We start from the raw sequence: 11,650 nt of genomic DNA on the forward strand, positions 1-11,650 counted from the left end.
AAAGTGGATCGGAGCGGAGTTGGCTGGTTGATGGGATGTGATAGGAACATGGCCGCCATGATATTCCAACACCACAAGCCGTCTTTTGGAGAGGCAGCAGCCACTGAACCAAACAGCCATGATTATCTGGTGACCATCAAACTATGTACCATGAGTGGCTACGATTAGTCACCAGAAGTTTCCCTAGAGACCAGAAGGTCTGCTTGCTGGCCAAGCAGTCAAGGCCAAGGACAAGCAGGAGAGTGGCCCCAGGTGTTTCTGAGGACCCCAGGGTTGAGAGGTCTTCTCCCTGCTGTCCCCTATTACTTTTAAGTTACTTGAGCAAGTTATTCAACCTCTTTGAATCTCTATTCTCCGTAGCCGAACACCCAGCTGGAAGGGTTGGTGGGAATGTCGGAGAGAGAGTACATCTTGCTTCACCGAGCGTGTTTGGTATGTACTTGGCAGCCAGGAAAGGTTCCTTTTCTTTCTTCTCCACTTCTGTCTCTGCCTCCCCTCCCCGCCCCCGGCCGCGTGTCCTTGAAGCAGGACTAGGTGCAGCTACTTCCCCCAGGAATTCAGGAACCATTGTATTAGACAAGGCTGAGCTGTTTCTTTTTTAAAAGGTCATTAACTTGAAGACATTAGTCCCTGGTAGTGAGAGAGCCATCCCTTGTCTCTCTCCAGTGTGTGAGAGGCGGGAGACCTGGCCGGATGCCTGGGGAGCCATCCCTGTGGGGTGGCGGTCCTTAGGCTCCGGCCACGGCATGGCCAGACATTATTACAAGGTCAGGGGAGCTACTTCCTCAAGAAAGACCAGGTACATTTCCAGAATTCCAGGCACGTTTGCAAATTTCCAGGAACTGCAAGTCACTGTGTTCCCTCCTCCCTCAAGGGCACCGAAGGACTGTTCATTCTCCTGTGGGGCTGAGTCCATGGACATGTCAGAGTGTGTGAGCCAAGGTCCCAGAATCTGGTGACATTTGCTCTTGTCCTTCCTCCCCACGACGCTGCTCCTCTCCAGCCCCTATTCTCACTTTCCTGTTCACTTCCCGGACACCAGAGCCCTGCGCTGGGTGCTTCCAGAGGGGGGTCTGCACATGCTCAAAGGGAGAGGAAACGAGTCACCTGCTGTGCTTAGAAAGAACACAGTGGCAAGTGTTGGGGGCTTACCTAGCTCACTTCATGGCAGCTCTTTTACCCCATTGGTGCCCCATTGGGTGGCGAAAACCAAATGGGGAGGAAGATTCATGTAAATAACTCCTAAGACGCTCCTAAGTTTTCTCCAGCTCCACCATTGTGGGAACCCCGGATCCAGCTGCCTGCTCACTGGGGGTCACTTGTGCATCTGAAGTGGCCAAAACCAACTGCTCAGTTCTAACTATTCGCCGTCGCCCCACTTTGCTTCTCTTCTAGTTCTCCTTTGCGTAGGCCCAACATAAGAATTATGCTGGATTCCTGACCTGCCCTCACCTCTCCCTCCACAAGCAACCCTTAGTTCTGAACTACGTCCTGATTTGTGCACTGTCGCACATCTCTACCGCACTGTCACACTGTCTAAGCCTCGCCCCACTCCCCCAGATTACCTGGTAACCAACCATCTCAACAGACTGCCGGCTCCTGTTACTGCCCACCTGTGATACGTGCTCCTGCATCAGTGGACCACCTTTGGAAGCCGACCAGAGCCTTCGCCCTCCTGACTCCAGCCGTGCAGTCAATTCCCGTGCACCTAGATGGAAATCTAAGCCCCTGGCCTCTCCCTCTCCCACTGGCTACAGGAGCCCTGAGGGGTTCGGCCCCACACCCTGCGTCTCTCCTTCCTTTCCCACACTGGCCTTCTGTCTGTTCCTCAGACACATCAAGCCCCTTCCTGCCTTGCATCTTTACAGTGTTAGAAAGCTCTCTCTATCCTGACTTTCTCTAGAGTTTTTATTAAGGGATGTTGTATTCTGTCAAATGCTTTTTCTGCATCTATTGACATCATATGGTTTTTCTCTTTTCTTTTGTTGATGTGATGTGTCACATTGATTGAATGGGTCAAGAAGATGTGGTTTATCTATACCATGGAATACTACATGGCAATGAGAAAGAATGAAATCTGGCCTGTGTAGCAACATGGATGGACCTTGAGGGTGTTATGCTGAGCGAAATAAGTCAGGCAGAGAAGGAGATACCATATATTTGCACGTATAGGTGGATTAGGGGGAACTTAATGGAGGACAGTGGGGGAGAAGAAGGGGAAAAATAGTGGTGGGGAGGGAGGGAGGCAAACCATGAGAGACTCTTGAATGCTGAGAACAAACTGAGGACTGATGGATGTGGGGGGAGGGGGGAGATAGGCATGGAGGGAGGCACTTGTGGGGATGAACACCGGGTGTTATATGGAAACCAACTTGACAATAAACTATCTGTAAAAAAAACAAACCTTCATATTTCATCATAAAATAAGAAAATGAAAACCTGGAAAAAAAGAAAGAAAGAAAGCAAGCTCTCTCTCCTGATTGGCCGGTCAGCGGTTGGCTCCTTCTGGTGGTTCAGACCTCAGTTTAGATGTCACTTCCGCAGGGTGTCACCATGACCACCGGCTCGAATTCGGATGGCTCCTCCCTCCCTGCTACGCTGCTTTGTTGCAACGCTCTGATTGGCCCCATCTGTGTCCGGCCTTTAAAACATTTGTCTGTCAGTTTTGTTTCTGTCTTCTCCCTCAGCGCCCCTCTAACATCTCCGTCAGGTGCACAAGGCCTTGTCTGGTCCAGTGTTGAATCCCCAGGAGTTAGAGGAATCTTTGGCACATGGTGGGCACCCGGTAAACAGTGGTAAGTGAATGAATGATTAGGGAGAGCAGGCCACGCTCTCCCTTCACCATGTTTTTGCCTAATTCAGAAAACCAGCATGGACTTTGTTCTGGCAAGATCTTGTAGGGCGGGTGTTTCAACCTCAGCACAATGGACATTTTGGGCTGGATAATCCTTTGCGCCAGGGGCCGTCCTGTGCATTGTGGGATATCTAGCAGCATCTCTGATCATCCCCCGCTAGATGCCGGTACTGGACTCCCCCCACCTCAGGTGGTGACAACCCAAACCGTGTGCAGATATTGCCAGATGTCCCCCAGGGAGCCAACTCCCCCCCTCTCCCCTGTGAGAGCCATCCCCATCGTGCTGCCATCTGCAGCTCTGCCTGTTGAAAGATGCCCTTCTCAAAGTCGGGGCCCCAGACCAGCAGGTGACCCGCCTGGGAAGTCACTGTTTCAGGAAGGCCAGGCCTGACCTTAACCCCAGCTCCACCACTCACCAGCTGGTGGACCAGCTTAGCTTCCAGGCCATGAGCTTCCTCACTGTGGATGTGGTGTGCGTCCACGGGGCCCTCAGGAGACGCGTGGATGGGAGCGTGGAGTGGGCACAGCCCACACGGGTGGCTGGCGGCTCCTCCGGGGGAGACCTGTGCTGTCGTCAGGTTGCAGTTCCCTTTGCGGACCTGTTTCCTGGGCTGCAGACGTGCAGGCCGGGCGGAGAGAGAGGACCTGGCGGTCCCCTGCTGAGGTGTTGGTGCACGTCCCGCTGACACGCTGGCTCTGATCCCTCTGCCCCTTTGACTTGCTCCTTCTCTGGTTTCCACAAAGGCTGACTGTGCTCCGAACAGCTGCGGCCGCTCAGGGCCTCAGGGAGGCTGTGGGAAGGGTCGCGGTGCCCGTCAGCTGGCAGCTGTGGAAGTGGCCAAGCATCTCTCTCTCTCTCTTTCTCTCTCTCTCTCTCTCTCATCAGTGTTCCAGTCCCCGGCTGACAGCTCAGCTCTCTTCAGACAGCTACATCTGGGGTCCTCTGTGAGGCCTAAAATACTTACATCCAGCAAAGGCCCTTTGGGAAATGGCCAGCCCGATGGGGGCGCAGGTACACGGGCAGGAAAGTGGGAGAAAGAAAAGAAGCCTTGTTGAGTCTTTTCTTGGCAAAAAAAAAAAAAAAAAAAAAAAGTACAAGCATGGCCTACCTAATTAATTAACTGAATTCTAAAGAGATGAGCAAAATTACTGTTAATTAATTTTAAATTAATGTAAATGTATTATGCCTGAAGTATTTGTGTTTCCTGCATTCCGTGGGGCAGGTGATGGAGGTAGGCAGGCTGTGTCTGGGGGGCCGTGAGGGGCAGATGCGGCCTGGCCTGGGGCTTGGGTGGCATCCACATGTAGGGCCAGCTCTATGGGCAAGTATCCTTGCCAGGAGTGACGACTCAGGGATCCCGTCAGAACTGAAGGGGGCCTGGGGCGCCTGGGTGGCTTAGTCGGTTAAGTGTCTGACTTCAGCTCAGGTCATGATCTCATGGTTCGTGGGTTCGGGCCCCACATCGGGCTCTGTGCTGATGGCTAGCTCAGAGCTCAGAGCCTAGAGCCTGTCTTCAGATTCTGTGTCTCCCTCTCTCTCTGACCCTCCCCTGCTCATGCTGTCTCTATCTCTATCTCTCACTCTCAAAAAATAAATAAAACATTAAAAAAAAAAAAAGAACTGAAGGGGGCCTGGGGGGCTCAATCGGTTAAGCGTCCGACCTCGGCCCACGTCCTGATCTCTGAGTGTGAGTTCGAGGCTGGCATCAGGCTCTCTGCTGTCAGCGCAGAGCCTGCTTTGGATCTTCTATCCCCACCCCTCCCCCATGTCTCCCCCTCTTTCGCTTTCTGTCTCAAAAATAAAAATAAATAACCATTCAAAAGAGAAGAGCTGACCTACAAATAGGTTTAAAGTTTTAGGAACGAGGATGTGGCTTGTGAGGCTGGGCAGGGACCCAGTGTGGTTGGCGCTGGACAAAACTCCATTCCCCCAGATTGCTCACAGACTCTCTAGTCTCTGACCCCGTGCACCCCTGACGGTTTCACCTGCTCTCACTGCGGAACCATCTTCTCCTTGGGGGAAGAAAGTGGTGAGACCCGGCTTCACAGGCTCCCCCACCCCAGCCTGGCAACCCCAGGAGACAGTATTTGCTGCCATTGGCATTCGTACATCAACCCTGGCCCAGCCCTGGGTTGGCCTCGGGATTGCTTCTGAGGTCCTAAGGCTGTGACCTCCTCTGCAGCTGGGGAGCTGGGTTCATTATAGGAAAAAAAAGTGAGGGTAGAAATGTGTCTGCAGCTAAGTGTGGAGCTCCCACTGCCTGGTGTGACTGCGTGGTGGCACATTCCCCGGGGGAGAGATTCGGCCAAACATCCAACTCGGTTTTCTCTAAAGCTAAGAGAGAACACGAGTGCTGACTGATGCTGCAAGGAGATTTGTGTTGTGTTGACTCAGACTGAACAGTCTTGGAGACCCAGAGGCAAAAGGTGGGAACGTGACCCCTCTGATGGCTTCCAAGGTGCTTCCGGGAAGCAGTCCAAGTGTCCATGCCCTTGGCTCCCTCGGCTTCCTCTGTGAGCCTCTATTGCTGTTCCAAAGAGTGGCTTGAGGCAGAAGAGAATGGGTCCAGTGTCTGACCGGGCGATAGGTGCTCTCATATTGAATTTACTATTGTCATTAAAAGGTTTAAAAATGAATGTAATGCCCATTATGGTTCGAATTGTCCAGCCTATAGTTCATGTCCAAGTCTGAACAGAGGATGTGACCTGACTTGGAAGCAGAGTCAGTGCAGGTATAATTACTTAAGATGAGGTCATACTGGAGAAGGATGAGCCCTTAACCTGGTGTGACTGGTGTCCTGGTAAAAAGAGCACACACACACACACACACACACACACACACACACACACGACCATGTGAACACGGGAGCAGGGATTGGTTGATGTTGTCACAAGCCAACGAACAGCCGGGACCACCAGCACCTAGAAGAAACAAGGAAGGATTCTTCCCTAGAAGCTTCAGCGACAGTGAGAGCTGCCGACAGCTTGCTTTGCACTCCTGGCTTCCCCGTCCAGGCCTGGAGCCCCGTCCATAGACTTGCTGGAAGAAAAGAGGAAGTCTGGGTAGAGGTGGGAAAATATTCCTTTCTTCTCTTCCAGGTTCTGTGGATGGTCTGATAATTAAATGGATATAAGAGAGATTAATAGAAGAAGAATGAAGACAAGGTTAAGACATGCTTGCCTCCTTTATCCGTGGGAGAGCCCCAGGAGAGCTGAGTAACTCCCCAAAGCGGCCCAAACCATCATCTCCTTAAGTACCATCTTTAGCTAAAGGGGGTGGGGTGCAGTTGTGAGGGAGGTGGTGGCCAGGGAAAGCTCAGTAAACAAGGGTAAGGCTGTTGTGCAGACATAAGTCCTTGCCTTCCCCATTGATATGAGTTTCTAGAGGGGCACCTGGGTGGCTCAGTCGGATGAGCGTCCAACTTCGGCTCAGGTCATGATCCTGTGGTCGGTGAGCTCGAGCCCTATGCCAGGCTCTGTGTTGACAGCTCGGAGCCTGGAGCCTGCTTTGGATTCTGTGTGTGTGTGTGTGTGTCTCTCTCTCTGCTCCTCCCCTGCTCATGCTCTCTTTCTCTCTCAATCTCTCTCAAAAATAAATAAACATTAAAAAATATTTTTAAAAGTTTCCAGAGGGGCGCCTGGGTGGCTCAGTCGGTTAAGCGTCCGACTTTCGCTTAGGTCATGATCTCGCGGTTCGTGGGTTCGAGCCCCACGTCGGGCTCTGTGCAGACTGCCAGCTCAGAGCCTGGAGCCTGTTTCAGAATCTGTAACTCCCTCTCTCTCTGACCCTCCCCTGCTCACGCTGTCTCTCTCTCTCTCTCTCTCTCCTAGAAATAAATAAAACATTTTAAAAAATTAAAAAAAAAGTTTCTAGAGATTGAGGCACCCCCTCTTCCTGGGATTGCTGGGAGACACGGTGATGAGTGGAGAGTCCCCTTATAAATGTTAAGTGTCTCTTATAAAAGGGTGCTTCTCAGTTTTTCAGAGCTTCCCTTGTGTCTGCATTTTCTTAAAAATAACCAGCTTAAAATAATCCCCATGCCAAAGAGACACATTTTGGGGTGGCAAATTCTGTCCCCCTTGATCGGACTCCGGCGCACGGTGGGAGGCTACTGTGGTCATTCTGTGGGTGGGGAGGGCATGGATAAAGGTCCGAGTGAGGCAGTGGGGCCTCAGAGAGGTGGGGCGGTCAGAGGGCCCACGGCTCGGACTCGGCAGCTGATCGGGGCAGAGTAGATGGAAAAGACAGAGTGTAGCGTGGCTGGCTCGGGTGTGTGGCCAATGCTCTCCTGCTACTGAATCAGGGGGGCACACAGGAGGAGGTGCAGAGGCCTGGTGGGAAAGCCGGCAAGCTGCATAAAATTAATGCAGTTGATGGAAACACCCAGAATGGCTCTATGCTTTGAAATCTCTGAGAAGTATTTCTGTCTGTCTTTCTGCAGGTGCACGGAAGCTAGAAGCCATGGGGGCACGCTGATTCCTGCTCTGCTGACCCTCAGGGGGCCTGCGATGCCCTTCAGATCATCTGCAGACCTCACACAAGCAGGGAGCCTGGCACAACTCAAAATAGGCTGTAAAAAGCCAGCACCCAGGGATTATATGGAGGGAGAGCAGGTATCCAATGGGTCCCTGGGACGTCCATGCAGGGCAGGGGCGGGGGGCACAGGGCACAGAGCACAAGAGAAGGGGTGATAGGGGGGCTGATTTTCTCAGCTTCGTTCACCAGGAGCCAACCCCAAGCCCAACAACTCCATCCAGATGGACACTTAAAAGATTGGGAATTTACCTGATTCACCTGCCAAACACTGGCTTTGTGGCAATTGACGTGTTCCACATTAATTAGTCTTCCTAATAACAACGTGTCCTATAGTGCATCCAAGATATCATGTCTGGGGTAAAGAATGTTTCCTTGTTCTGGGTAAGAGGTAGTCTCAAACTCATCACTTAGTGAACGAAGAGGGGAGAGTCATGAACATGTCAACAAGGGCCCTAGAGCAGGAACCAGCAGCAAGAAAATGCAACTGTGCAATGAATTGTGAGTACATCCGGTTCCATCTGACTCACTTAAATGGCTTCCAGCCCACATTTTCCAAGTCTGTCACTTACTCGTAAGTGAATGGGTGGTTACAGTTGAATTGAATTTTCCCAAAGGATGTTGAAGTCCTAACCTCAGTTCCTGCAAATGTGACCTTATTTTGAAATAGGATTTTGCTGGTGATCAAATTAAGATGAGGTCATTGGTGGAGGAAGATGCTAATTCAATGCAGCTGGTGAGGGGAAATTTGGACACAGAGAGCAACAGGCAGAGAGGGAGACCACGAGGGGGTGAGGGTGGGAGGAGGGCAGAGGCACCTCCATCTACAAGCCAAGGGGGAGGGAGAGACTGGGTGCAGCTCCTCTCTTCGCGGCCCTGGGAAGGAAACGACCCTGCCCACATCTTGATTTCAGACTCATAGCCTCCAGGACAGTGGGGCAGCCAATGCCCATTGTTTACGACACCCCCCTTTTTAGGTGGTGCTTTGCTGCACACCCTGGATGATACACAAAGTCATCTCAAAACATGAATTCCTAGAATCCACCATTCCGATATCTGTGCTAGAAAACTTTAATGCATACGGGACCGGGCTGTCAATTTTACATGAGTGAAAGGAAGCAGAGGGGTTGTTCCTCTGTGGACAGGAGGGTGGGAGGTGCAAGGAAAGTTGCATCTGGGTCACGGTCCATTGTGATCCGGCCGTGCAAGCCAGCCACGCGTGTCCTGGGAGCGTCCTGCACAGTGAGCCTGGCACGAGCGATTTCTTAACTCTGAGCATGGGACTGGAGGGCTTGTCTGAAACACGGTTCCAAGGCTCCCCGACCTCCACCGTCAGACCCGGAAGGTAGGGTTGGAGATGGCGCTTGTAGGCAGAGACCCTCCAGGGAGCTGGCTACCCCGTTCTGCCGTAAATAAGGCACAATCTTGTTCCTATCAAAGAAACTGCACCTCAGAAGTAGCAAGCTCTGAGGAGGGCCACCATCTGCTGCGGGCTATTTCTGGAATCCTGTGCCTCGCTGTTAATTCGGTTAATCATTAATTTGGTGCTTTACAAAACTGGCATGTTTCCTTTTTTCTCCAATTATCAAAGTCTGCTATTCTCCATGCATTCCTAAATTCCAGAGATGATTAACGTTATTCATTGAACGTGAACTGAGGTGGCGGTGGAATCAATCAAACCTGCAGCAAGTTATGAACTTGGCTTCAGCGTCAAGTAGCAAGAGACACCACGATGACGCCTTGAGAACCATCCTGTGATGAAGGGATGAGGTTCTTGTGCCACATACTGGTTTTCTTGCTTTCTAGATGGAAGCCATGGTGAGAGAGCTGCACAGCTCTGGGCAGGGTGAGGCTGGATTTATGAAGGGATCCCCCCAAGTTAATGCACATGGTGAAACAAGTGGAGAGGCATTGTTAAAAATTTAATAATGACTACTTTGGATCAAAATGAAGAAAAAATCGGGTCCAGGTGACAAAGTCCAAAGCAGGAAATTGTGTACAAGATGCAACAGAGGGCAGCAGAAGAAGATAGGAGTTTGGAGTCACAGATTCAGGTGTGCCTCCCAATTCCAGCCAAAGTGCCAAGGAATCTGAGAATTACCTGGTTGCTTATAAAAATGAACGTAGTGAGGATTAAGCGAGGAAGTGTGGTATCATGGAGCATGATAGTAGCCTCAGAGGAGCCTGTATTGGATTTCAGTTTCTTTTATTATTAAAAAGAATGAACAATTCTCACAGGAGTAGCACCCATTTGAGGAAATATCTAAGGGCGGTCCTTCGTTAGGATGGTGTGTTGGCTGAACTTCCTGCAATGTGACAACAATTTGCTGACACCCAGGCCTTCACTAGCCCAGCTGTGGTGTGTGGACGCCAGCGTGACATGACCTGGGAGCTGACAGAGACGCAGAAGCTCTGGTCCTACTCCCAACGCACTGGACCAGAACCTGCGTTAGATTTCCATCCGGACTATACGCCCGTTAGTGATGGGATGGGCCACCCTTGCCTACTGGGGAGGGAAGAGGTTCAAGGATGTCTTGTTGGCTTACGGAAACATAGAAGTGTGGCTGAAAATGTATTAAATATATATGTATATAATAGATCATAATATAGTATAACATAGCATAACATAACACAACATAACAACACATCCTACCAATTTCTGATTTGGTGAAATGCTCAGATTTTAAAAAACAAATGCTCTCTCCCTCTCTGCTCCTTCCCTACTCATGCTCTGTCTCTCTCTCTTTCTCTTTCAAAAATAAATAAACATTTAAAAAAATAATAAGGGACACCTGAGTGGCTCAGTCATGAGATCAGCTCAGGTCATGATCTCACGACTCACGAGTTCAAACCCTGCCTTGCGCTCTGTGCTGACAGCTTGGAGCCTGGAGCCTGCTTGGGATTCTGTGTCTCTCTCTTTCTCTGCCCCTCCCCCTCTCAAAAATAAATAAACATTAAAAAAAAAAAAAGCAAATCTTGAATGGTGGCAGTGCAGTTTTTAGATCTTCTTAAATTCCACGTATAAACAGAGTATCTGGAGAGCAAAACCAGATGGATAGACAATACTTACAAGAAAGCTAATTGCAAGGTATTCCTATAAACTCTAAAATTCAGGTGAAGGGTATATATTACCAATAGCTACAAGCCCGAGGGATTATCAGCATCTGTGGGGGATGAAGCAGAGTGAGGGAACGGGGTACCCAATGGGGCTTACACAAGGAGAGCCCACAGAAAACCCAACAGGTATTCTCTGAAGAGCATGGCGGGCCAATTGAGAAGAGTGGATGGAATTAGATGATTTCCCTCTACTGTACTAGGGATACATGCTCGAGCCTTCGGTAGGCTGGGCTAGTCTTTGTGAACGCTTGGAACTGACCAGCTGGAGCTCCCTTCCAGGATAGGGTCTCCCGCGTAGGATAGAAACCACTGGAGAAGAACCAGGCTGAGCAGGTGAAGGACACAGGCAAGAAGGAGAAAGATCCTTTGGATAAAGTCAGGGGGAGAAAACAAAGCTAGAAAACCTCAAAAAGAAACTCCTGTCGATACTTTCAACACTCTATGATGACAATTCTAAACACTGAGGGTAAGTAAGTGTATACGGAGGCAAGCAGCAACAACACATGAAAACCAAATTTCGTACAAAGTTACTGTAAAGGAAAAAAAGCGGATGCGTAATCATAGAATATTCTGAGTCTGTCACCCCCTGGGTTTGTGAGAGCCCCATGGATTCTGGGGGTGGAAGGTGGGATGGGCAGATAAAACACAAAAGAGGTTAAGTAAAAACCCTTGAGTCCCAGATTGGAATTTAAAATATCAGCATGAACTCAAGAGCTGTTTTATGTGTGTGTGTGTGTGTGTGTGTGTGTGTGTGTGTGTGTGTGTATGCTTTCTTGTGCTCACACATGTTCCAGACTGTGCTGTCCACTCCGCAAGTCAAAATCTCTAAGTTCTTCAGTAGAGGGGTGCCTGGGTGGCTCAGTCGGTTAAGCATCCAACTCTAGATTTTGGCTTTGGCCATGATCTCACGGTTCGTGGTTGGAGCCCCATGTTGGGCTCTGTGCTGACAGTGCAGAGTCTGCTGGGGATTTTCTCTCTCTCCCTCTCTCTGCCCCTCCCCTGCTTGTGCTCTCTCTCTCTCTCAAAAATGAATAAATAAACTAGAAAAAATTAATTCTTCACTAGATATACTTTACGGAAGAGAGATAATGGCAGGGGTAACTATTCATTGAGAGATTTACCAAGTTTTAAAAAATGGCTAAAAC

The 11,650-nt window shown here is 50.1% G+C and overlaps 1 long non-coding RNA gene across 1 annotated transcript; it reads left to right on the forward strand.

Moving 5' to 3' along the window:
- The first annotated feature begins 5,754 nt into the window (after positions 1–5,754).
- LOC120229566 lies at positions 5,755–10,136 on the forward strand. Its single transcript, XR_005527779.1, has 3 exons — positions 5,755–5,923; positions 7,297–7,468; positions 9,012–10,136. It is a non-coding gene; the product is annotated as an uncharacterized LOC120229566 (long non-coding RNA).
- Positions 10,137–11,650: the final 1,514 nt, after the last annotated feature.

Source organism: Hyaena hyaena, unplaced genomic scaffold, assembly GCF_003009895.1.
Source record: "Hyaena hyaena isolate Hyena2069 unplaced genomic scaffold, ASM300989v1 scaffold_31, whole genome shotgun sequence".
Classification (NCBI taxonomy): domain Eukaryota; kingdom Metazoa; phylum Chordata; class Mammalia; order Carnivora; family Hyaenidae; genus Hyaena; species Hyaena hyaena.